Source organism: Amblyomma americanum, chromosome 11 (genome assembly GCF_052857255.1).
Source record: "Amblyomma americanum isolate KBUSLIRL-KWMA chromosome 11, ASM5285725v1, whole genome shotgun sequence".
Classification (NCBI taxonomy): domain Eukaryota; kingdom Metazoa; phylum Arthropoda; class Arachnida; order Ixodida; family Ixodidae; genus Amblyomma; species Amblyomma americanum.
The window spans coordinates 93,854,676-93,879,869 of record NC_135507.1 but is presented as its reverse complement, the minus strand read 5'-3'; positions in this window follow the sequence as shown (position 1 = coordinate 93,879,869).

Genomic DNA, 25,194 nt, shown 5'->3' with positions numbered 1-25,194 from the left:
CACTCCTGCAATAGCCCTCATAAGGGCTGAAATATGTAAAAATAAATAAAGACAGGACCGGAAATAGGAGACACGCACATACACAACAAGCACCGACTAACAACTAAAGTTTTGTTCCATCTGCATGCATTGCTGTTTTCTTTGAGATCAAGTACCAATTCTGGCCCGGCAACTTTCCGTAATGCTTGCAGAAAGCATTGCCGGCGCCCGGATAATTAATTAGTTCTTGTCTGTAGTGTTGTAATACATTCTATGTAAATTATTAGATGCTCATGTTTGCCACCATGTTCCTCACCAAGACTTCAGTCGGCTTAACATCGAGCGGAAGCGTGTGTGCTGTCATTACCAGCTGGGGAATCGTGAGCCGGAGCCTAAACAACTGTGCTCATTTGTGTCACCTACTGCTGTCTTAAAATTCGGTATCGACATCATCATTAGCCTGACTACGTCCACTGCAGGGCAAAGGCTTCTCCCATGTCTCTCCAATTAACCCTGCCCTTTGCTAGCTGCGCCCACCCTATGCCTGCAAACTTCCTAATCGCATCCGCCCACCCAATTTGCTGCCGCCCCATGCTACGCCTGCCTTACCTTAGAATCCGCTCCGTTACCCTTAAGCACTAGCGGTTATCTTGCCTTCGCATTATATGCCCTGCCCATGCTCCCATTTCTTCCTCTTGATACAGCTGTTGTATAGTTTTCCTTTGAGGGATAATGATAAACTGCCATTCATGCTCTGAGACGACCTGGAATCCATAACAACCACAGGAGATTGCTTAGAAGCCAGAGATAGAACAACGGCCACCTTTTCCGCTTCCTCTGCACTCTGAGTGTGGAGGGAAGCACCTGTTAGAATTTTTTGCGTCTTATCTACGACGACCGCAGTCATGTGCCGACTATGCTTATATTTGGCAGCTCCAATGAAGTCTACCCCGGCTTTGGTCTGCAACGCTTTCAAGCTCAGTTTTCTTGGACATAACTTTTAATGAATGAACTATCGCCTCAGATAATAAAGAGCATCAGCGTCACTGACAAAATTGCTTCAGAGTTTCTGTGTGGCTGCTTATTGTTATTATTATGCGCTGTTACCCATCTGTTAATTTTTGCGGTGTAATTTTCCGTGTTTCTTTCTACGTATCTTTTGCCCCTCCTGCTTGGCCTCATTTCCTGTATATAAATGAATTGTAAGGCCAGTCTGTAACAGTGCGAGATATTGCTATTAACATGAAAAATTTGTTCTGAACGAGTTGGGATATCTTAACTGTAAAGAAATAACGGCGCTAACATATTCATCCACAAACGCCGCTGCGGTGGCTCAATGGTTAATGCGCTCGGCAGCGGTCCCGAAAGACGCGGGTTTGATACCAGCCGTGGCGGTCAAATTTTATTGGAGGCGAAATTCCAGAGGCCCGCGCATTGTGCGATGTCAGTGCACGGTAAAGAACCCCAGGTGGTCGATATTTCCGAAGGCCTCCACTACCGCATCTTTCATAGCATGAGTCGCTTGGGATATTAGACCACCATAAAACAAACTAAACATGCATGCACCGAACGAGAAAAGAAATACTGGATACTGGGTACAAAGTGAATTTTATTCATGGAAGCGGGACACCTTATAAGCGTAAAAAGCGGATGGGGAAAAAAAATAACAGCGACGCGATTCACGATGACAACAGCATCGAAGAACCCATGCTCAAGTAAACAACAAAAAAATCACAACATAAAACAAAGGTGAATTGTTGGCCGCTTCGAAAGATTCCACCTCTGTGGCAAAGATTGATAAAGACAGCATGCTAAAGTACTTACTCCTGAACTTCTTTATATGGCCCGCTTCCCACCTGACACGTGTGGTCTTGTCGGTACTCTTGCCAAGAATCTTTGTCTCTTCCTACCGAGCCACGCACCTTTTGCACATACTAAAGTGCATATCCTGTCCTTTAAATCGCTTAACTTTCGGGCATACTCCCCTAAACATTCACTGATGCAACGGTAAGTCGGACCGATATAAAGCCGACATTTCTTTAGAATCTGTTATGGAGATATTGATGGGAATGGTCCAACCTTCCGATGCCTTGCAAAACCGTGCTTCTGAACTTTGTCCCGTGCTCGCACTGACTATTTAGGACTGTAACAGACAAAATCAGGTGCGTTTTGGGATATAATTAGCAGAAAACTACAAGCGCCCCTAGGAGAGATCTCAAGATATTTATAGTGGTAGGGTGCAATGTTACAATCTGCGATAAAAATTGCTCCCTTAAAGATCTTGTAGCAAAAAATTCTCAGGATGATTACAATGCTACACATACAGAGCGAAGCTCTGTAGGTGTAGCGTTGTAATCAACCTGCTATGAACACCTGCTATGAACAGCTACAGAGCGAAGCTCTGTAGGTGTCTCAGGCTCAGAAGGCTCGTTGTTTCTTTTTTTTTTGCTGTGTAGTCGGCACGTCTGGCATCGATATTAGCACGCTAATAGTATATGCTGATGAAGACGATGGGCACTGGACAGCACGCGAGAATGTGTATATAGTTCGACAGTAGTGTTGGTAAAGAAGCCGACGATGCACAATGCACAGCGCGATAGTGTGCGGCAGTTTTACATGAGACAAGACCGGCTGCGGCAATAGCCTAGTCCTCTCGTCTCTCTAGGTGAATCGTTTTGCTTTGCTGGGCCATTGGCACGTCTGCACAATATTATTTTAATAGTAATGTTAGTTTATGAAGACGGAAATGTGCAATTAGCTGCGCGAGAGTGTGCTGCAGATTCACACGCTGCAGAACCGGCTGCGGTGATAGCCTTGTGCTCTCAGTCCCTGTAGGGTCTTTGTTTTGCTTTGCTGGGTCGCTGGCCTGTCTGGCACAGATATTAGCTCGATAGAATTGTTAGTTGATGACGACAATGTGCAGTTCACAACGCGAGAGTGTGCTGCTGTGTTACACCAGGAATGACCGGCTGCGGTGATAGCCTAGTGCTCTCAGTCCCTTTAGGGTCTTTGTTTTGCTTTGATGGGTCGTTGGCATGTCTGGCAAAGATATTAGCTCGATAGTAGTATTGGTTGATGAAGGCGACGATCTGCAATCCACAGCGCGAGAGTGTGCTGCAGATTCACACGCGGCAGAAACGGCTGCGGTGATAGCCTTGTGTTCTCAGTCCCTGTAGGGTTTTGTTTTGCTTTGATGGGTCGTTGGCATGTCTGGCAAAGATATTAGCTCGATAGTAGTATTGGTTGATGAAGGCGACGATGTGCAATCCACAGCGCGAGAGTGTGTTGCTGTGTTACACGAGTAACGATCGGCTGCGATGATAGTCTAGTGCTCTCAGTCCCTGTAGGGTCTTTGTTTTGCTTTGATGGGTCGTTGGCATGTCTAGAAAAGATATTAGCTCGATGGTAGTATTAGTTGATGAAGACGACGATGTGCAATCCACAGCGCGAGAGTGTGCTGCTGTGTTACACGTGGAACGACCGGCTGCGGCGATAGCCTAGTGCTCTCAGTCCCTGTAGGGTCTTTGTTTTGCTTTGATGGGTCGTTGGCATGTCTGGCAAAGATATTAGCTCGATGGTAGTATTAGGTGATGAAGACGACGATGTGCAATCCACAGCGCGAGAGTGTGCTGCTGTGTTACACGAGGAACGATCGGCTACTGTAATAGCCTATTGCTCTGTCCCTTTAGGGTCTTTGTTTTGCTTTGATGGGTCGTTGGCATGTCTAGCAAAAATATTAGCTCGATAGTAGTATTAGTTGATGAAGACGACGATGTGCAATCCACAGCGCGAGAGTGTGCTGCTGTGTTACACCAGGAACGACCGGCTGCGGTGATAGCCTAGTGCTCTCAGTCCCTGTAGGGTCTTTGTTTTGCTTTGATGGGTCGTTGGCATGTCTGGCAAAGATATTAGCTCGATGGTAGTATTAGGTGATGAAGACGACGATGCGCAATCCACAGCGCGAGAGTGTGCTGCTGTGTTACACGAGGAACGACCGGCTACGGTAATAGCCTAGTGCTCTCAGTCCCTTCAGGGTCTTTGTTTTTGCTTTGATGGGTCGTTGGCATGTCTAGCAAAGATATTAGCTCGATAGTAGTATTAGTTGAGGACGACGATGTGCAATCCACAGCGCGAGAGAGTGCTGCTGTGTTACACGAGGAACGACCCGCTACGGTAATAGCCTAGTTCTCTCAGTCCCTTTAGGGTCTGTTTTGCTTTGCTGGATCGTTGGCATGTCTAGCAAAGATATTAGCTCGATAGTAGTATTAGTTGATGAAGACGACGATGTGCAATCCACAGCGCGAGAGTGTGCTGCTGTGTTACACGAGGAACGACCGGCTACGGTAATAGCCTAGTGCTCTCAGTCCCTTTAGGGCCTTTGTTTTGCTTTGCTGGGTCTTTGGAATGCCTGGCAAAGACATGAGGTCGGTAGTAGTATTAGTTGAAGATGTCGTCCAATCCACGGCTCGAGAGTGCGCTGCAGTTTTCCACCAGGCATGACCCGCTGCGGCGATTGCCTAGTGCTCTCAGTCTCTATAGGCTCATTATTTTGTTTTTCTGGGTTGTTCGCATGTTTCGCGACAATATTAGTTCGATAGCAGTGTTAGTTGATGAAGACAACGATGTGAAATCCACCGTGCGAGAGTGCGCGTTAGTTTTACACCTGAACGGGCCAGGTTTAGCGTCACATTGCGCTCTTATTCTCTGTAGACTCATTGTTTTCCCTATCTAGGTCGTTGGCATGTCTGGCAAAGACATGAGTTCAGTAGTATATCAGTTGAAGACCACGTCGTCCAATCCACAACGCGAGAGTGCGCTGCAGTTTTCCACCAGGCTGACCCGCTGCGGTGATTGCCTAGTGCTCTCAGTCTTTCTAGGCTCATTATTTTGTTTTTGTGTGTTGTTCGCATGTTTCGCGACAATATTAGTTCGTTAGCAGTGTTAGTTCATGAAGACAACGACGTGAAATTGTGGGGTTGACTCGGGGAGATAGTAGTTTCTCCCCGCTTACTCGCGGCTGACACGGTACAAAGCCGCCCGGACTCCACACCGTGATCGCGTACACTACCGAGCGCACGCCAGCCACGGCGGGCCTTGCTCTGAGGGAACAAAAGAAAGACAGATTGGCTGACACAAAGATGCATTTATTGCTACAGCAACAATAACGCCAGCTAGCAACAAGGTACGCTAATGAATCGAGGTCGTCCGTCTCACCAGCAAGGTTCCGAGCGAATGTTCGCCCGCTCTAGGGCAAGGGATATATCCTCCGAAGGCCGGACGGTACGATATACGAGAGCGGGTCTCCCCGTTGCTTCCTCGGCCCGACGGCGAAGAGCGGAGCCGCGAGAGACACGTCCGCTCGCGCCGACGATCCCAGCCGAACAGCCCCATGCCCCCGCGCGCGGGCTTCAGCAATCTTCCGCGCAGCGACGCTGGCCCCCTCTCTTGCCAGTTAATGTAACTGACAAGGAAATGCGTTCATCCTCGAGGTGAGACTGCTGCTGCACGGTGCCTCGCGGGAAAGCAAACACAGAGGGCTGCAAGGCAGGTCCCCACATCTCCCCACAAAATTCACAGGGCAAAACTGCGCAGTAGTTTTACACCTGGAAAGGCCCTGTATGGCGATAGCCTTGTGCTCTTAACCTCTGTAGGCTCATTGTTTTTCCTTGCTAGGCCGTTAGCATGTCTGGCAAAGACAAGAGTTCGGTAGTAGTATTAGTTGAAGACGACGTCGTGCAATCCACAGCGCGATAGAGCGCTGCAGTTTTCCACCAGGCATGGCCCGCTGCTGCGATTGCCTAGAGCTCTCAGTCTCTCTAGGCTCATTATTTTGCATTTCTGGGTTGTGTGCGTGTTTCGCGACAATATTAGTTCCATATCAGTTTTAGTTCATGAAGACAACGATGTGAAATCCACTAGGCAAAGGTGCGCAGTAGTTTTGCACCTCGCATGGCCGGGTGTGGCGATTGCCTAGGGCTCTTATTCTCTGTAGGCTCGTTGTTTTCCTTGCTAGGTCGTTGGCATGTCTGGCAAAGACATGAGTTCGGTAGTATATTAGTTGAAGACCACGTCGTCCAATCCACAGCGCGAGAATGCACTGCAGTTTTACACTACGTATGACCCACTGCGGCGATTGCCTAGTGCTCTCAGTCTCTCTAGGCTCATTATTTTCCTTTCCTGGTTTGTTAGCATGTTACGCGACAATATTAGTTCGATAGCAGTGTTAGTTGATGAAGACGACGATGTGCAATCTACAGCACGAGAATGTACTGGTGCTTTACACGAGGAACGACCAGCTGCGGTGATAGCCTAGTGCTCTCAGTCTCTGTAGGCTCATTTTTAGCTTTGCTGGGTCGTTGGCAAGACTGGTAAAGATATTAGTTCGATAGTAGTGTCAGGTGATGAAAACGACGATGTGCAATCCACAGTGCGAGAATGTACTGGTGTTTTACACGAGACATGACCGGCTGCGGTGATAGCGTAGTGCTCCAGTGCCTGTAGGGTCATTGTTTTGCTTTGCTGGGATGTAGGCATGCCGGACAAAGATATTAGTTCGATAGTAGTATTAGTTAATGAAAACGACGATGTGCAATCCACAGTGCGAGTGCGTGCTGCTGTGTTACACGAGTTACGGTCGGCTGCGGTAGTAGCCTAGCGCTCTTAGTCTCTCTAGTCTTATTATTCTGCTTTTCTGTGTTGTTGGCATATTTCGTGACAATATTAGTTCGATAGCGGTGTTAGGTGATGAAGACAACGATGTGAAATCCACAGCGTAAGAGTGCGCTGCAGTCTTTCACCTGGCATTACCGGGTGTGGTGATAGCCTTGGGCTCTTATTCTCTTTGTGCTCGTTGTTTTCCCTTGCTAGTTCATTGGCATGTCTGGCAATGACATGAGTTCGGTAGTCGTATTAGTTGAAGACGACGTCGTCCAATCCACAGCGCGAGAGTGCGCTTCAGTTTTGCAGCAGGCATGACCCGCTGCGGCGACTGCGTAGTGCTCTCAGTCGGTCTAGGCTCATTATTTTGCTTTTCTGGGTTGTTGGCATGTTTCGCGACATTATTAGTCCGATACCAGTGTTAGGTGATGAAGACAACGATGTGAAATCCACAGCGCGAGAGTGTGCGGTAGCTTAACACCTGGCATGGCCGGGTGTGGCGATAGCCCTGTGCTCTTATTCTCTGTAGGTTCGTTATTTTTCTTGCTAGGTCGTTGGCATGTTTGGCAAAGACATTAGTTCGGTAGTAGTATTAGTTGAAGGCGACGTCGTCCAAACCACAGCGCGAGGGTGAGCTGCAATTTTCCACGAGACATTACCGGGTGTGGCGATAGCCTAGGGCTCTTATTCTCTTTCTGCTCGTTGTTTTCCCTTGCTAGTTCTTTGGCATGTCTGGCAATGACATGAGTTCGGTAGTAGTATTAGCTAAAGACGACGTCGTCCAATCCACAGCTTGAGAGAGCGCTGCAGTTTTCCACCAGGCATGACCCGCTGCGGCGATTGCCTAGTGCTCTCAGTCTTTCTAAGCTCATTATTCTGCTTGTCTGGGTTGTTTTCACGATTCGCGACAATATTAGTTCGATAGCAGCGTTAGTTGATGAAGACAAAGTTGTGAAATCCACAGCGCGAGCGTGCGCGGTAGTTTTACACGTGACATGGCCGCTGTGGCGATAACCTTGTGCTCTTATTCTCTGTAGGCTCATAGTTTTCTCTTGCTTTGTCGTTGGCATGTCTGCCAAGGACATGAGTTCGGTAGTAGTATTTGTTGAAGACGACGTCGTCCAATCCATAGCGCGAGGGAGCGCTGCAGTTTTCCACCAGCCATAACCCTAAGAGGTGATTGCCTAGTGCTCTAAGTTTCTCTAGGCTCATTAGTTTGCTTTGCATGGTTGAAGGCTAATTTTTCTTCCAATATTAGTTCGACAGTAGTGTTAGTTGTTGAAAACGACGATGTGAAATCCAATGCGCGAGAGTGCGCTGCAGTTTGGCACCTGGCGTGGCCGGGTGTGGCAATAGCCTAGGGCTCTTGTTCTCTTTGTGCTGCTTTTTTCCATTGCTTGGCCGTTGGCGTGTCTTTGAAATATATTATTTCGATAGTAATGTTAGTTGATGTTGATGACAGTGTGCAATTCACCGCGCGAGAGTGGGCTGATATTTTACGCAATGCAGGACCGACTGCTGCGATAGCCTAGTACTCTCAGTCTCTGTAGGTTCATTGTTTAGCTTTGCTAGATGGTTGGCATGTCTGACAAAGATATTAGTTCTATAGAATTATTAGTTGATGAAGACGATGATGTGCAATCCACAGCGCGAGAGTGCGCAGCTGTGTTACAGGTGGCACGACCAGCTGCGGTGAAAGCCTGCGGTGAAGGCTCGGTGCAGCGATGGCCTATTGCTCTCAGTCTCTCTATCTTCATTATTTTGCTTGCAGAATCAGAATCAGTCATTTTTGTTAATATTTTGCATACGTACAGTATATCATACAGAAGGAGGTCCCGAATTCAAAGACTGTACTGGGACCTCCTAGTCAAGTACATCGTGTAAAACATTTTACTGCTGTGAAGGATCAGATGAATATGAGAATTTAAAATATTTACATATGGGGTACAACATAAAGGAGGTAGATGGGAGAGAAATAAATATTAAAAAGCTACTAGAAAAGACCAGCGAAATATACTGACTTATATATCATACTGAACTGTAACGAAGGTGAGGAGGCAGTGCAAAATGCACGTAAGAAGAAAAGGAATCAAATTCATCACAATGAGGGCTCTTTGCGAAGAATTGGTCGTTTAAAGTGTGGTTTAATGTTTAAGATCGAATGAGCATCTTTTTGTTATTATGGTATAGTGTTCTAGACAGCAACCGATGAGAAATGAATTGCCGGTTTCCCGTAATTGGTGCGTACTTTAGGCAGGACAATATTGTTATTGAGTGCAAACCGGGTAATGTTGTGGTTTTGTCGTTTGCAAGATAACACTGTGGTATGAGAGGAAGAGAAATTATATTGTTGACAAGTTTTTACTTGAAATGCTAAGACAGTATCTAAACAGCTGTGATACGGAGAGGATGTTATGATCATGAGGAATAATGCTGCATTGTTGTAATAAGAACTATAGGTAGGTATGCGAATGGCTTGATTTTGAATTATCTGCAATGATTTAAGATGAGTAGCTTATGTGGTTCCCCAGCATGCCATATAGTAACTGAAGTGTGGGTGTATAAATGCGTAATAAAAGGCTATTGATGTGCGGTTAGAAAAGTATGGACGGACTTTAATAAGGATTCTCAAGCCGTATGCCATTTTTTTCTTTATATTGGTTATGTGTTTATGAAGCTTTATATTACTGTCCAAATACACCACAAAAATAATGCAAAATCGGTAGCCTCTATGAGACGTAGACCAATTGAGACAGGAGGAGTGTAAAGTGACTGGCGTTGATGCGAGCTGAAAACAACAAACTTTGTTTTACTGGAATTGATGGTCAAACTGTGTTGATTGCACCAAGATAGAAGGTGTCCAGGTCATGATTAAATTTTGATACGGGATCAGTAACGCTTGCATCTGTTATAAATTGTGGTATCGTCAACATATAATATGCAGTTGAAGGAACCGAGGCACTTTGGTTAAGTATTTGCTGTGTTGTTGGTATATTTGGCTTCCAATATAAGTTTGATAGTAGTGTTAGTTGATGAAGACGATGGTGTGAAATCCACTGTGTGAGAGTGCGCTGCAGTTTTACGCCTCGCATGACCGGGTGTGGCGACACCCTAGTGCTCTTATTTTCTGCAGGCTCATTGTTTTCCTTTGCTGGGTCGTTTGAATGTCTGGCAAAGATAATATTTCGGTAGTAGTATGGTTATCCTTGTTATCCACTTACTTAACATCATCGTAAACCAGCGGGGTTGCCGATCGACGGAAAAGAGGAAGAGGCTCGGTTGAAATTGCTCGTGAGGTCGGCGGCGAGCGCTTGCCCTACCTTTAGCGCCTGCTTCTCCACTGTCCCTTCCACCCGCTTCGCCTGAACGACCCGTGACATTCTAATGAAGGTGCCATGTTAGAATCAAAATCAGAATCATGTTTTTTTAACGTCATGACGATGTCGGGGGCGTCGACAAAAAGGCAGTGAAAAGCTTGGTGGGGCCGGCGCACCTCACAGAGCCATTGCAGTGGTACACATTAGAGCACTTTCAAAGAACAAAAAAAAAGAAACAAGTAAGAAATTGTTGCATTAGCTGTACATATATTCGGACTCCTAATTTAATTGATGATGGAAGGTGTTGCTCAACACATGATAGCCGTAATTTGTGCGCATCCTAGGTACATACATTTTGCTGTCGCTCTTGTAGAGTACTTTTGCTCTTTGCATTGTAAACCGTACAGCTTTACCATAGAGCAATCATTTTTATTAGCACTGGGTTTATAACGCCGTAGAAGTAAAATTTCATACAGCTGTGGTAAGCGGGTGATTCGAAGTTCATTGAAAATCGGTTCAGTGTGTTCTAGTCGAGAAGCATACATAACTTTTCGTATAGTTTTCTTTTGGAGGAAATTCAAGCGGTTACTATCTATAAAATACGTAGTACCCCACACCAAAAAGCAATAATTTACAACAGAAGAAAACAGGGCACTGTACAACATCTCCTTAATACTCTTCGGCAGGAAGTATCTCAATCGACACAAAATACCGACAACTTTTGACAGCTTGTTCATCACCATGTCGACGTGATTATTCCAGCTCAAATTCTCATTAAAAATGACATCGAAACTTCTAACTGCTGGGACCGTTTCGATAAGTGATTTACCGATCCTTATACTGAGTGGTGGCAGATCTGTCAACTTTTTACGAGGCCTGAAAAGCCCAGCTTTTGTTCTTGCAGTGTTTGTTTAATAAAATATTTTGAGAACATTCTAGGAGTGACTTTAAACATTTTGTGGCTTGTTTCTCATGATTTGGCAGCTGTGCAGCTCTAAACAATAAAGTGGTGTCGTCATCGTAAATGGCAAATGTTGGAAGATTACTAACATAGACGATGTCGTTAACATAAAGAAGAAATTCCAATGGCCCCAAAAGACTACCTTGCGGAAATCCTGAAACCATTCGCCTAATAACAGATAAATCTTTATCTATTTTTACTTGTTGCGATTGGAAAATTAAATAAGACTGAATTATGCCAAGAAACTGTCCACGGAAACCGTAGAGCTCGAGAATAGTCTACTTTACTTTGTGGTTGATGCGGTGAAACGCTTTTGAAGAATTGATGAATATACCAAGAGTAAGAAGTTTCTGCTCGAAGGACTCTAAAATTAGCGCTTTTTGTGTTAGCAGCGCTATTTCCGTCGAGCAGTTCTTCCTAAAGCCATGCTGACTGGACGTTATTATGTTATATTTGTCACAAAAACTAGATATCTGCTAGAACAAAATCTTTTCAATACACTTCGAAAAAAAAAACAGGTAGAATAGATATCGGACGATAATTTGCCCAACTGTTCTTGTCTCCACCTTTATGGATAACTGTGACTTTGACAAACTGCATTCTGTTAGGGAACACTGCGTGTTCAGTACAGCTATTTTAAAAACATTCTAACACTGGTCTAATTACAGCAGCGACGTGTTTTACTGGTGAAATTACGAGGTCATTAATGCCAGGCGACTTGCTGCTACCTAAAGCTAGGAGACTGTTTTTGATTTCATTAGCATCAGTTGGAGACAAGGTAGCACAGGGAACAACCCGCGATTCAAGACACTTAATATAAAAAAATTGTAACTAGTATCTGCCTGCGACACAAAATTATTATTGAAATCGTCTGCTAGTCATTTCCCACTGAGTATTTCATTGTTGACTAATATTTTAAGCGCATTAGTAACATTTTTACCTGTATTTAAAATTCTGTTAACATTTTGCCACACAAGATCGCTCCTTTTTAATGTTTTGGCTGAACAGCTTTTCCGTGCACTCTTTTTTTTTGCCTGGCGAAGGAAAGACGTAACTGTGTTCCGGTATGCTTCAAATTGTTTAAGGTCGTCTAGTGATCTCGCTCCGATTAAATGGTTGTAAATGTCTGTTTTTGTTTTTATCATTTTCAGCGATTCGGCGGTTATGCATGGTTTGCGGGCTTTGCGGGGTTTCTTGGAAGTTACATGAGGGAAGCTTTGCTGATATATTGATTTAAATATCGTAATAAAGGCACAGTAAGCATCTTTGGGTCCTCCTCGTTTTGCACAGCACTCCAGCCAAATTTGATAGGGCTGCCCGAAAGTGATTCAGTGTGTCATCATTAATATACCGGTGAGCAATGCTTGGAAATACATTATTTTAGGCAGGGAGCTCTTTCATCAAACAGATATATTGATAGATGGCCATTTATGTGGCCATTAATTGTTCCAGAATTCAGATAATTTGGTGGGGAGTTAGTAAAAAAAGACATCAATTGTTGTCGCTGCTTTTAATCGTGTGGGGGTATTTATAACGTTAATAAATTCATTGCATTGCAATATCGACTCAACTTCTAATTTATCAGCTGAAAGTGAAAGTCTATGTTTACGTCACCCCCTAAAACAAGGTTCCGGTTGTTCTCTGTGATCACTGGAGGTATAGTGAAGTGAGCAGGCAAAATTCGAGAAGTTGCTTTTGGGTGCTCGTTAGAACACAGAAAAGACGTTTCTACCACTTTGTCAGGAGAGTATCTCATAGTCGTCATGAGTTAGAGTAAAATCGGCAGGAAGGCTGCAATTAAATTGGTTTTCTATCGCTATCATCTCACCCCCACCACGTTAATCAATATGATTTTGAACATACGTGTTGTACTTGGGAAACTGTAAGGATTCACGGCTGTTTTTACGAAGTTCAGTAACCGTTATTATGTTGAAATGGAAGTTAAGTGCAGAAAGCAAACATTCGAACTCGGCCCCTTTGTTGCGCAGGGACTGTGCGTTCACGTGAAAAAAAGACATGCTGTTCTTTTTCTGAGCAGGCACAGTGTTTAGAGCAGATGGCAGGAAGAACTGAGACTACTTAAAATGGGGGGAGGCAAGTACATTATGGGTGCGAAAAATGCATTTTCCAGCAAGGGCCCACCTAGCCTTTAGAGCATTTCACCAAGTATGTTTTCCTTTGAAATGACTATCGCTGGCATGCCATCAGATTTCCTCACCAACACTTTCCCATTTGTGTGCCAGACATATTTGAAGTCGCGTTGCTTCGCCCATTCCTTTGTTTTTATCAGCCGTTCGCGCTTCTTTTTGGTCAGGTTGTAAAGCACGTGGACATTACTATCAGCATTTGCTATATTTTTCCGGTTTTTCCACCACAGGTCCTGGGTTTTTGTATTGTGAACTGGCAAATAATACCAGGAATCTTATCTGGTCTCGATGGCAGTCAATGTATGGCATCCACGGCATCACACGACAGTTGCGGCAGCTGAATTTTAGCAGCGATGGCATTATTTTTTTCTATTAAATCTTCTTTTTCGGAAAAACGGTAATCCATGAAACTGTAGGTTTGCTCGTCTATTCCTCCATTATTATTCGTCAAGCTGAGTTGCCAGGCAGGCATTCAGTCCATTCACTTCCTTCCAGTTTTTCAACTCTTTCTGATTACTTTTATTTATTGCTCATTTTCAATTGATCAGACAGTAGAATATTCAGTTGATTATTCAATTTCATTCGATCATTCTATTGATCAGCCATAAATTGCACAGCTGTTTCCATATCATCAGCAGTACGTTTCAGCGGCATCAACACTTCCAGTTTTTGGTTAATGGCTTGCAACCTACGCCACCTGTCTTGTAAGTTTGGTTCTGCTGCTGATTTCTCAGGCGGGTTGGATTTTGATCCTCTGCATTTAGAACATCTCCAGGTTTTCCGATAGTCATTTTTGGATTTTAGTGCCGCTTCAGACACGCCAGCACATTTGCCCACGTGGAACACAGTGTGGTATACGCTGGAAGACACACCATTTTGATCTTCGACCACTGACCCTCACTCGGGACATTCTTAATCAACAGACATTGTTACACACTTGGTAGCAGCAGCAGTCAGACAACTAAGAAGAGGCATGCGAGGAAAAACAGCGTCAACCTGCGATAGTACAGGAGAAAAAATTGGCAATGACCTAGATCTGTTAGGCCAGGACATAGGTAGCGAAAGCGCGGCGATATCTGGTTCGAAAGAGTTAATATATTGTCACGTAGTGGTGACGGCACTCGAAGCAGCGATGAAGACGGACAAAAGGGTCTTCTAAAAGAAAAGTGTTTATTGGGCTGAGTTTCACCCAAAATTGACTAAATCACTCGGCGGCGGCGAAGCGACAAGCGTGCTCGGCGGTCGTCGAACAGAATGCCCGCCGCTGCCGGCCGTGCTCAATTTAAAGCTGATAGCGAACTTTCGCGATCAAGCGTGCAAAGTTACTAGAACATTCCGGAACAACGTAGAATCAGCTCTTCCTGGCTGCGATCAATCGAGATAAATCTAGTCGCGTCTTGCGTCGCAAACAAAGCGATAAAGTTGTGTGGCGGCAGATTTGAAGAATGAACAAACACTGCAAATGTTCGCGGCATTACTCCTCTCTCAAAAAAGCATCGACCCGATGCATTAAAACAAATAATGCGACTTGTGACAGATAAAACAGATCTTGCGAAAATAGAGTATGGAAATACAGCGTCCTTTCGCGCATAATACGGCTTCAGACGGACTACATGGACAACTTCTGGTCGTACGCGGCGTCGCTGGGATACAGTCATTGCGTCAGGGATGACTTCATAATCCTGTTCACCTAGCCAACGAAGAACCTTGTACGGGCCGAAATAGCGGCGCAAAAACTTTTCACTCAATCCACGGCGGCGAATGGGTGTCCAAACCCAGACTTGGTCTCCTGGCTTGTATTCCCCGTTGCGTCTTCGTAGGTTGTAGCGTCTGGCATTAGACCGCTGCTGATCTCTGAACCGTAATCGGGCAAGCCTTCGAGCTTCTGCGCGTTGAAGGTATATAGGCGGCAACGTCGTCGTTCTCTTCTTCTGTAACGTTGGACAGCATGGCGTCTAGCGTGGTCATGGGGTCTTTGCCATGGACGAGCCTAAAAGGCGTCATCTGAGAGGTCTCCTGCACTGCGGTGTTGTAGGCGAAGACGACGTAAGGCAGGATTACATCCCAGGTTTTGTGTTCGGCATCGACATACATGGCGAGCATATCGGCGTTAGTTTTGTTCAGGCTCTGTCAGTCCGTTGGTCTGCGGATGGTATGCAGTTGTCCTCCGGTGGCTGGTTTGTCTGTAGCGCAGGATGGCTTGCGTTAGTTCCGCCGTGAATGCTGTTCCTCTGTCCGTGATGAGCACATCGGGGACGCCGTGTCGAAGAAGAATGCACTCCACGAAAAATTTGGCGACTTCTGCTGCTGTTCCTTTCGGTAGGGCTTTCGCCTCGGCGTAGCGGTTCAGGTAGTCGGTCGCTTTGTTGATCCACTTATTTCCAGACGTTGACGTTGGAAAAGGGCCAAGCAAGTCCATGCCGACCTGTTGAAAGGGCCTTGAGGGAGGTTCAATGGGGTTCAGAAATCCTGCTCTTCGTGCGGGAGGGGTCTTTCGTCGTTGACAATCTCCGCAGGTTTTCACATAATGTGCGACATCGGTAGACAGTCGGGGCCAGTAATACTTGTCTTGAATGCGTCGGAGGGTCCGAGTAAACCCGATATGTCCAGCTGTCAGCTCGTCGTGTGAAGTGTGTAGAACTTCTTCGCGGAGACAAATCAAGTGCAACAAGGAGGTAGGTTGTTTTGCTCACTGCAAAGTTCTTCACAAGGACCTCATTCTGCACACAGAAGGAAGACAGTCCTCGCTTGAATGAAGCGGGGGTGAAGAAACCTTGCCTTCCAGGTACTCGATGAGACCTTTTAGGCCGAGGTCCGAGCGTTGCTGCTGAGCAAAAGAGCTGGGGCTGATGCGTCCCAGGAAGGCGTCCTCATCGTCGTCCGGCGGCGGTGTATCTACAGGGGCTCGTGAGAGGGATCGGCGTCAGAGTGCTTGCGTCCGAACTTGTAAACGATGGTGACGTCAAACTCCTGGAAACCCAGACTCCATCGAGCGAGTCGGCCAGAGGGGTCCTTCAAATTGGCCAGCCACCACAGCGCGTGGTGATAGCTGACCACCTTGAACGGTCGTCCGTACAGGTAGGGGTGCAATTTTGGCGTATCCCAGTTGATGGCAAGGCAATCCTTCTCAGTTGTCGAATAGTTAGCCTCGGCTTTGCAAAGGGAGCGGCTAGCGTATGCGATGACTTTCTTCAGCCCGTCGTTTTTTTTTGAACGAGACCGGCACCTAGGACCACGCTGCTTGCGTCGAAATGTAATTCAGTATCGGTGTTTTCATCAAAATGCGCGATGATCGATGGGGACTGTAAACGACGCTGAAGTTCCTTGAAGGCTTCTGCTTGCGGCGCTTCCCATTTAAACGGCACGTCTGCCTTCGTCAGTTGGGTCAGGGGCTCGGCGATGCGCGAAAAGTGTTTCATAAATCGTCGATAATATGCGTACAGTCCGAGAAATCTGCGCACTGCTTTCTTATCGGCCGGCGGTTGAAATTGTTCAATAGCAGCTGTTTTCTGCGGGCCTGGGCGTACTCCTTCCTTGCTAACGATGTGGCCTAGAAACAGCAGCTCTTCGTAGGCAAAGTGGCATTTCTCTGCTTTCAAGGTTAGGCCAGACGACTTGATTGCGTCTAGTACTGTTCGAAGTCTTTTGAGGTGCTCTTCAATGTTCGAGGCGAAGACAACGACATCATCTAAATATACCAAATTTGACGCTTCAGACCTGCAAGCAATGTATCCATTACTCGCTGAAACATCGCTGGTGCGGAACAGAGACAAAATGGCATCACCTTGAACTCAACCAGCCCATCCGGTGTGATGAATGCTGTCTTCTCGCGATCTCTTTCATCGACCTCAATTTGCCAGTAGCCGCTCTTGAGGTGCATGGACGAGAAAATATTTGGCGTTGCAGAGGCGGTCCAATGTGTCGTCGATGCGGGGGAGGGGGTAGACGTCTTTGTTATGTTGTTCAAGCGGCGGTAATCAACGCAGAATCGAAGTGCGTCGTCTTTGTTTCTCACTAGAACAACTAGTGCCGCCCATGGGCTGTTTGAAGGCTGGATGACGTCGTCACGAAGCATTTCTTCGACTTGGTCCTTGATGGCTTGTCGTTCTCGCGGTGAAAAACGGTAGGGGCTTTGACGGAGAGGTCGGACGTGTTGGTCCGTTATAATGCGATGCTTGACAGTTGGCGTTTGTCGGACCTTCGGCGATGTCGAAAAGCACTCACTGTAGCTTCGAAGCAGATTGCGGATCTGGTCTTGTCTGTTCCGGGGCAGGGCTGGGTTGATGTCGAAAGTGGACGAGCTCTTTCGGTCAGGCGAATCCTCTGCGGAGGGGTCGGAGAGGGCGAAGGAGTCTCGTACGTCGGATATTTCGTCGAAGAAAGCAATCGCCCTTCCTCGGTTAATGTGTCGGTATTCTTCGCTGAAGTTAGTCAGCAGTACTTCGGCCTGCCATTGAGGAAATGTGCGATGCCTCTTGCAATGCTGATTCCTCGGTCTAGAAGCAACTGCATGTTCCTCTCGATGATGGCTTCAGCGTTAATGGCGTTCGTGGCACCTACAGTCACGATAACGCTTTAACGGTGAGGGACGCCCACTTCTTCCTACTGGACACTCAGGGTAGCGTGATTTTCCTGAGTTTACATTGAGGCGATGGCTTCGTCCGTCGATAGCGGGATCAGCTTGGATCGCAGGTCGATGATCGCATGATGCTCATTAAGGAAATCCATACCCAAGATCACTCCGCGAGAGCACTGCAGTAGCGCAACAAAGGTCGCAGGATAGGTATGTCCTTTGACAGTCACTCGCGCTGTGCATCATCCTGATGGCGTAATGAGGTGGCCCCCCGCGGTGCGAATTTGTGGGCCGTCCCAAGCCGTTTTGACTTTTCTCAGATGCGCAGGGATTGTTCCATTCAACACCGTGTAATCGGCTCCTGTGTCGACTAGAGCGGTACCTTTCAGGCCGTCGATAGTCACTTCTAAGTCGGAAGTCCTGGCTCTTGCATTGCATGTCGCTCTCGGCGTCTGGTCACGGCTTCGTCGCGTATGCGAGTCGCGGGTGGGGCGTGTGGTCGAAGCTTTTCTGGGTGGCGTCGTCGTTTTGAAGGCAGTTCGCTTCGTGGTCGGGGTTGTCATTTTGTGCGGCGTCGGTGCAGCGACTGTAGGTTCTACGTGCGGCGTCGCGGGTGCAGCGTCTTCATGGGCGTGGTCGGTGGAGGATCTTCGGCGTTTCGCTCGTGAACAACCTCACCTCCAGAGGTTGCGGTCTTTAGTTTCCCCTACGGGTGCTGGAAGACCTTCCTCGTACCGCGGCTGTGTAGCTGCGACGTGGCGACGCAAAGCGCGAGGTTGACGGCGATGGTGAGCGCGAAAGGCGGTTCTGGGTGTACTGCTCTCGACGTAGGTACTCGTCGATTTCCTGCGGACGTTGGCCGAAGCCTGGTCGTGGGGCGTTAACGGCAAATCCTCAAAGACAGATACGTCGGTACGGGCAGTGACGAAGAATATGGCCGGCCTCACCGCAATGGAATCACAACAGCCGGTTGTCGGAAGTCCTCCAGGCGTCGCATTTCCTGAGGCTTGAGCGTCGAAAGTAGGCTGGACGGGCGGGGGCAAGGAGGTAGCGTTCGGGAAGAAGTTGTTCATGTCGGACAGGATGCAGCGGTTGTCGTTGGGGCTGAGGAGTCATTACTGCAGCGGCGTAGGTCATGGCCTGGGGTTCTGTGGCCGTCGGGGTGCCAAGTGACTGTTGCACTTCTTCCCGTACCACATCCATCAGAGTCGCGGTTTGTGGCTGTGGGGAGAATAGCAGTAATCGGCGTAGCTCCTCTCGGACGATTTCGCGGATAACTTCCTGCAAGCTGTCGCTGGTGGTGCCGTCGTGTCCGAACGGATTGCACAGGCAGAGGATGGACGATTGTACTACCGAGCTCGGACGTCGAGGGTCTTCTCAATCGTGCAGGGTTCTTGCATGAATTCCTCGACTGTTTTTGGCGGCTGGCGGACGGGGCTGCCAAAGAGTTGTTCTTGTAAGCCGCGCATTAAAAACTGAACTTTATTTTCCTCGGTCATATCGGGGTCGGCGCGGCGAAATAGGCGCTTCAGCTCCTCGACGTACCCGCTGACGGGCTCATTCGGAAGCTGGATCCTGGACTAGAGGAGTCGTTCGGCTCTTTCTTTCCTCACGACACTGGTGAATACCTGCAATAGTTCTCTCTTGAATAGCTCCCATGTCGTAAGAGATGACTCGTAGTTTTCGTACCACGTGCATGCGGAGCCATCCAATGAGAAAAACACGTGTTCAATTTTTGCCTCATCATCCCACTTGTTGAATGACGCCACGGGCTCAAAGTGGTCCAACCATTCTACAGGGTCTTTGCCTAGGGATCCCTTGAAAGTTGGCGGCACCCGCGGCTGCTGCAGTATGATCGGTGTCGACACCTTCGGCGAAGTTTCCCTGTCTGGTGCGGTCCGGCAGGGTCCCGAACTCAGGCTCTTCTCCAAGGAGACGTCGGCTGGCTCGCTGAGCTGTTGGCTCGTCCTCGGGTGCGAAGCGCTGAGGGCTGGGTTCACGACTTGAAGGGGGCGTCTGGAACATGGAAGGCCACCCCGCACCTCCACCAGATGTCACGTAGTGGTGACGGCAGTCGAAGCAGCGATGGAGACGGGCAAAAGGATCTTCTAAAAGAAAACTGTTTATTGGGCTGACTTGCACCCAAAATGGACTGAATCACTCGGCGGCGGCGAAGCGACAAGCGTGCTCGGCGGTCGTCGAACAGAATGCCCGCCGCTGCCGGCCGTGCTCAATTTAAAGCTGATAGCGAACGTTCGACATAAAGCATGCAAAGTTACAAGAACACTCTGGAACAACGTATAATCAGCTCTGCCTGGCTGCGATCAATCGAGATAAATCTAGTCGCGTCTTGCGTCGCAAACAAAGCGATAAAGTTGTGTGGCGGCAGATTTAAAGAATCAACAAACACTGCAAATGTCCGCGGCAATATGAAAGGCGCGCATTCTCTACATGCGCCTTGATTCATGATTCGCGTGATTCATTTTGTCATCGTACTCGAGATTCCAAAACATTTCTTCTTTGAAGGAAGAGCTCAACATGCCGCCACCCGCATTGCGCAGAAAATTTGCCAGATTATCCTTTTTTGACATTCCCTATCACAGCAGTACATCATTTGCCCGGTCGCATATTTTACCGCCACCTCATATTTAACGTCGCACCGAAAATGTCTACAAAGTTAACCCTACGTTCGCTCGGACGGAAAAGTACAAGAATTTGCCCTTAACCTTGTGAATAAAAGAATGGAATGAGTTGCCCAGCAGTATTGCTACTATAACCGAGTTTGTCTTATTTCAGTCCGAATTGCTAACTTATGTGTAATCCCAGCGCGTTCAGTAACAAGATTTGCTTTTTATACCACTTATTCGCAAACAAATATGTTCTCTTTCTTTATTATTTGAGCATTTTTGTAACGGTGTTAACGTTATGCTGTTTCTCAACTTGCCGTATTAACGACCTAGAATGGTTTTTCGTTTTTGAAAATTGTGCTCTGCCTTATGTTCCCTCCTATGTAATGCCCCAACTGGGCTCTTCGAATATTTGAATAAATCGATAAAAACAAATCAACCTTGAGCCATTGTGGCGCCAAATGCCCAGGTTCGATTCCCAGCCTCGGCACGAAAGTGTTTTTATTTTATTCAGTGAGTGTGCGGGGGTTTTAGTGGCTCCCGCCTCCAACCACGTGGTCGGTCACGTGGTGAGGAGCAGCGGCGCGGCGCCGCGGCTGGTCAGGTTGTGCGGTGCGAGCACGGCGAAACTGCGAGTTCGTGGCCAATGTAGCTGTAGAGGGACAGAGACTTAGTCCTCTGCAAATTAACGGAGCGCGACGCGGATGAAGCGAACAGGCCGGTAACCAGGAACCATCTTTCTTCATTCTACTCTAGACGTGGCCCCACAAAGCCAGCTCGAGCGTACGTACCTGCAAATCACAAGCCGAGGCGGCGCAGCACTGCTGATGATGATAGTGACGCTACATAGCTTGCGCTGCATAAATGTATCACAGGGAGGTCGCCGTGACCCCCCGCGGTCGCCAATGTGTCCCGAGATGCCGCAGCGCTGATTTTTATCCCAGGTCTTTTGAAAGTAACGTTACCAAACGGATCAATGATTTCTGGTCGTGATGAACTAATTGGGGCGTGACGAAGAGCACGTGCACCGGCTCTTTTCTTTTGTAGACAGTATTGTAACTTGCTTCGGCGGAAATCTGCGATAGTACTGGGGAAAAAAATTATCACAGGGATGTCGCCGAGACCACCACTGCAGCCAAAGCACCGTCGTCCCCTACCTCACGCTTCGCAGAGTCCCATTCCCAGCCCGTGCCGCAGCCCCTCTGCTGAGGAGGACGAGGTCCGTGCCAGCCGGCGAATTCAAGGACTCGGCCCCGAATTATACCTCTTGCCGTACCTTACCGCAAGCTCCGTGCCGGCACTGCACATGGCTGGATCTACTGTGAGCCAACGCCAGCAGACATATTTTTCACCCGTGCCGGCCGTAGTTCACCTCCCTGTCGCACCTCGTTCCGCTGTGCCGTTCTGTGCCGAAGCCTCCGAAGACATCGACGATTGGCTTCAACACTATGAACGCATGGCCCGCCACAACGGCTGGACTGCGGATCATTGCCTGCAGAACTTGTATTTCTCTATTGAGGGCACTGCCCGTCACTGGCTCGAGAACCACGAGCACACCCTTACATCCTGGGATACCTGCAAGACACAGCGGCGAAACACTTTCGCTAACCAGCATCGCCGCAAACGCGCAGAGGACCTCTTTCAAACTAGGTTCTAGGGCCCCAATGAAACCATTACCTGTTTCGTCGAAGGCGTGTTGCGGCTTAGTGCCCGAGCCGACCCCCGAGCTACCGAGGAAGAGAAGGGGCGCATTGTTATTCGAGGAGTAAAATCTGACATTTTCGGCGGTCTCACTCCGGTTCCTCCCACAACCGTGTCCAGGTTTATATCCGAGGTGACTAACATCCAGCACCCTGGCAGCCAGAGCCCTGGCAGGCAGGGCAGAGAGCGCCCTGGCAGCCCTGGCTTACCCCGACGATGCCATGCACCTACGCGAGGTCACCCGCGAAGTTTTTAGGAACTCCGGAAGTATCTGCCACCCCACCGATGGCATTTTTTCGCACCCCTTCACAGAGGTCGCCCGACAAGTGCAACGTGCGGTTTATCCTTATATCCATTATCCTGCCCCCTCACCCCTCCTCCTGCACAGCCCACCGTGACGTACGCCTCCGTCGTCTGTCGCTCGTCGCCGCCAACGGTCGACCGGCCGTACCCGACTCCACCGCCCCCACCGCCTCCTGCGCCTGCCGGCACCCCTCGTTTCCAACAGCGTGGACCCAGCAAGGCCGACGCGTGGAGGACAGCCAATGACCGTCAGCTATGTTTCCACTGCGAGGAGGCCGGTCACTATCGCCGCTGCCCTTATCGGCAGCTCGGTCTTCGCGGATTCCGGCGAGATGCGCGCCACCCCAGGTACGGAGAACAGCCCCGTGAAGTGGAGCAATTTCTGGGCCATTCTTCGCCAACTGAGCGGCTTTCTCGCCTTGCGTTTCGTACGCCGCCGCCGCGCCGGCTCAATTTCCCTTTTCGCGACCGCCGCGGAAGCCTTTCTCCTCGTCGGGAAAACTAAATCCGGAGAGCCTGGAGGCGGCGTTGCTGACCACGAATCTGTAAAGAGCCTCCACGTACGACGTCCAGCTTCTCCTCACCTACCGACGACGATTCGGCCGGCGCTATAGCCGCCTCTTCTCGCCCGGCGTGCAATAATCTCCACGTACTTATCCACGGTCCTGCCACGACAGCCCTCGCCGTCATCGGCGCCGACTACTCCGTTGTGAGTGGGGTGCTTTCCCGCCGCCTTCACAATATACTCACGAAGTGGGATGACCCATAAATCCGAACCGCCGGAGGCCACCTCGTGACCCCAGTCGGCCGCTGCACTTGTCTGTAGAGATTAACGGTCTCGCGTGCTCCTTTACTTTCGTCGTCTTGCAGCGCTGCCCGAGAGATCTTATTCTCGGTATGTATTTTATGAGTGAGATCAGCGCTGTTATCGATCTCGCCGACTGCCGCCTCACCCTTCGTCGACCTTGCCTTCACCGCCGAGCTCAGAGCCAACGTTCTCCTAGGCGCGCATCTTAGCTGACCACGTGACTTTGCCGCCTGACTCGAGCGTGTTCCTGCTGGTTGAGTCCGCACGTGCTGTCTCTGGCGAAGTTCTTCTTGAAGGCAGTGTGCAGCTGTTTCTTGACAGGGGTGTTGGTGTTGCTAGAGGTGTCACGCGGCTCTACTCTGGGTGCGCCTTGGTCCTCGTCACCAATTTTTGCAGCGCGCCGCAGCACCTCACCAAGGGCAAAGTAATCGGTCTCATCGAGCGCCTCAGCGCCCCTGTCGATGCTGAGACCCTGTTCGCGGATCCTTCCTGTTCACCCCCTCCCCAGCACTCGGGGCTTCCTTTAGGTGTCAGCATTGCACTGGAACTATCCGCTCATGAGAGAGACGAGCTCTTCGCTCTGCTAGGTGTGTTCCACGACGGCTTTTCTACTTCTGCAGGGGTTCGCCAGACGCCAATAGCAAAGCACAGAATGATTAGCGACGACGCGGTCCATACTGTTCGCCAGTCACCTTATCGGGTTTTGTTAAAAGAACGTGAAACCATACAACATCAATTGCGCGAAATGTTGGCCGATGACATTATCCAACCATCTCACAGCCCTTGGGCTGCTCCGGTGGTGCTGGTAAAGAAAAAAGACGGCACCCTTCGCTTTTGTGTTGAATACCGGCACCTCAATAGAGTCACAAAGAAGGACATATATCCACTTCCGCGCATCGATGACGCGCTTGATCGACAGCGCCATGCCCGTTGCTTTTCATCCATCGACCTTAAAAGTGGGTATTGGCATATACAAGTCGATGAGTGCGACAGGGAAAAAACGGCTTTCATCACCCCGGATGGACTGTATGCGCTCAAGGTGATGCCCTTCGGACTCTGTACTGCTCCAGCGACCTTCCAGCGCGTTATGGACAACGTGCTCACCGGCATCAAATGACAAACATGCCCTGTCTGCCTTGATGATGTCATTTTTTCAAGCACGTTTCATGAAAATCTTGTAGAAGAACTGAGGATTGGACGAGTTGGTTGTGATCCATCGCATTAAGAACCAGCGCTAAAAACACAGAGGACGAGACGAGACACACGGAAGGCGTTGATTCAGCGGCTTCCGTGTGTCTCATCTCGTCCTCTGTGTGTGCTTTTATCGCTGGTTCTTAATGCAATGGATGAACATCTTGTTCGCCTAATGGCGGTCCTGCAGGCTATCAGACGCGCCGGCCTCAACGTCAAGCCTAAGAAGTGCCAGTTTGCCTATGACGAACTGAAATTTCTCGGTCACGTCGCCAGTCACGAGGGAGTCCGTCCTGCTCCCGATAAAACAGTCGCCGTCGCTTCCTTCCCGACGCCGTCGGACAAGAACGCCGTGCGGAGGTTCCTGGATCTCTGCGCTCCCCACAGACTCTTGGTTCCCAACTTTTCGGATATCGCCGCGCCGCTTACTCGCCTCACGAAGTAGTCCATCCCATTCCAGTGGTCTAATGAAGAGCAGCTTGCATTTGACAATCTAAAACGACGCCTGCATTCTTCCCCTGTCCTGGGCCATTTTGAACAGGACGCCGCGACTGTGGTACACATTGACGCTAGTAACAAGGGCCTCGGGGCCGCCCTGATCCAGCACCAGAACGGCACCGAACGTGTCATAACATACGCCGGTCGTGTCTTGTCGAAGGCGGCAACCAATTACTCGACTGCCGAAAAAGAATGCCTGGAAGTAATTTGGGCGATCACAAAGTTCAGACCCTGTCTGTATAGACGCCCATTCCAGGTGGTCACAGACCACCCCTCTCTGTGCTGGGTGACTAATCCAAAGGACCCTGCAGGCCGACATGCGCGGTGGGCTCTTCGGCTGCAAGAATTCGACGCTACGATCGTCTATAAGACTGGTCGCAGACACATTGATGCTGACTGCCTCTCCCGCGCCGTTGTGCTGTAAGCGGTGTG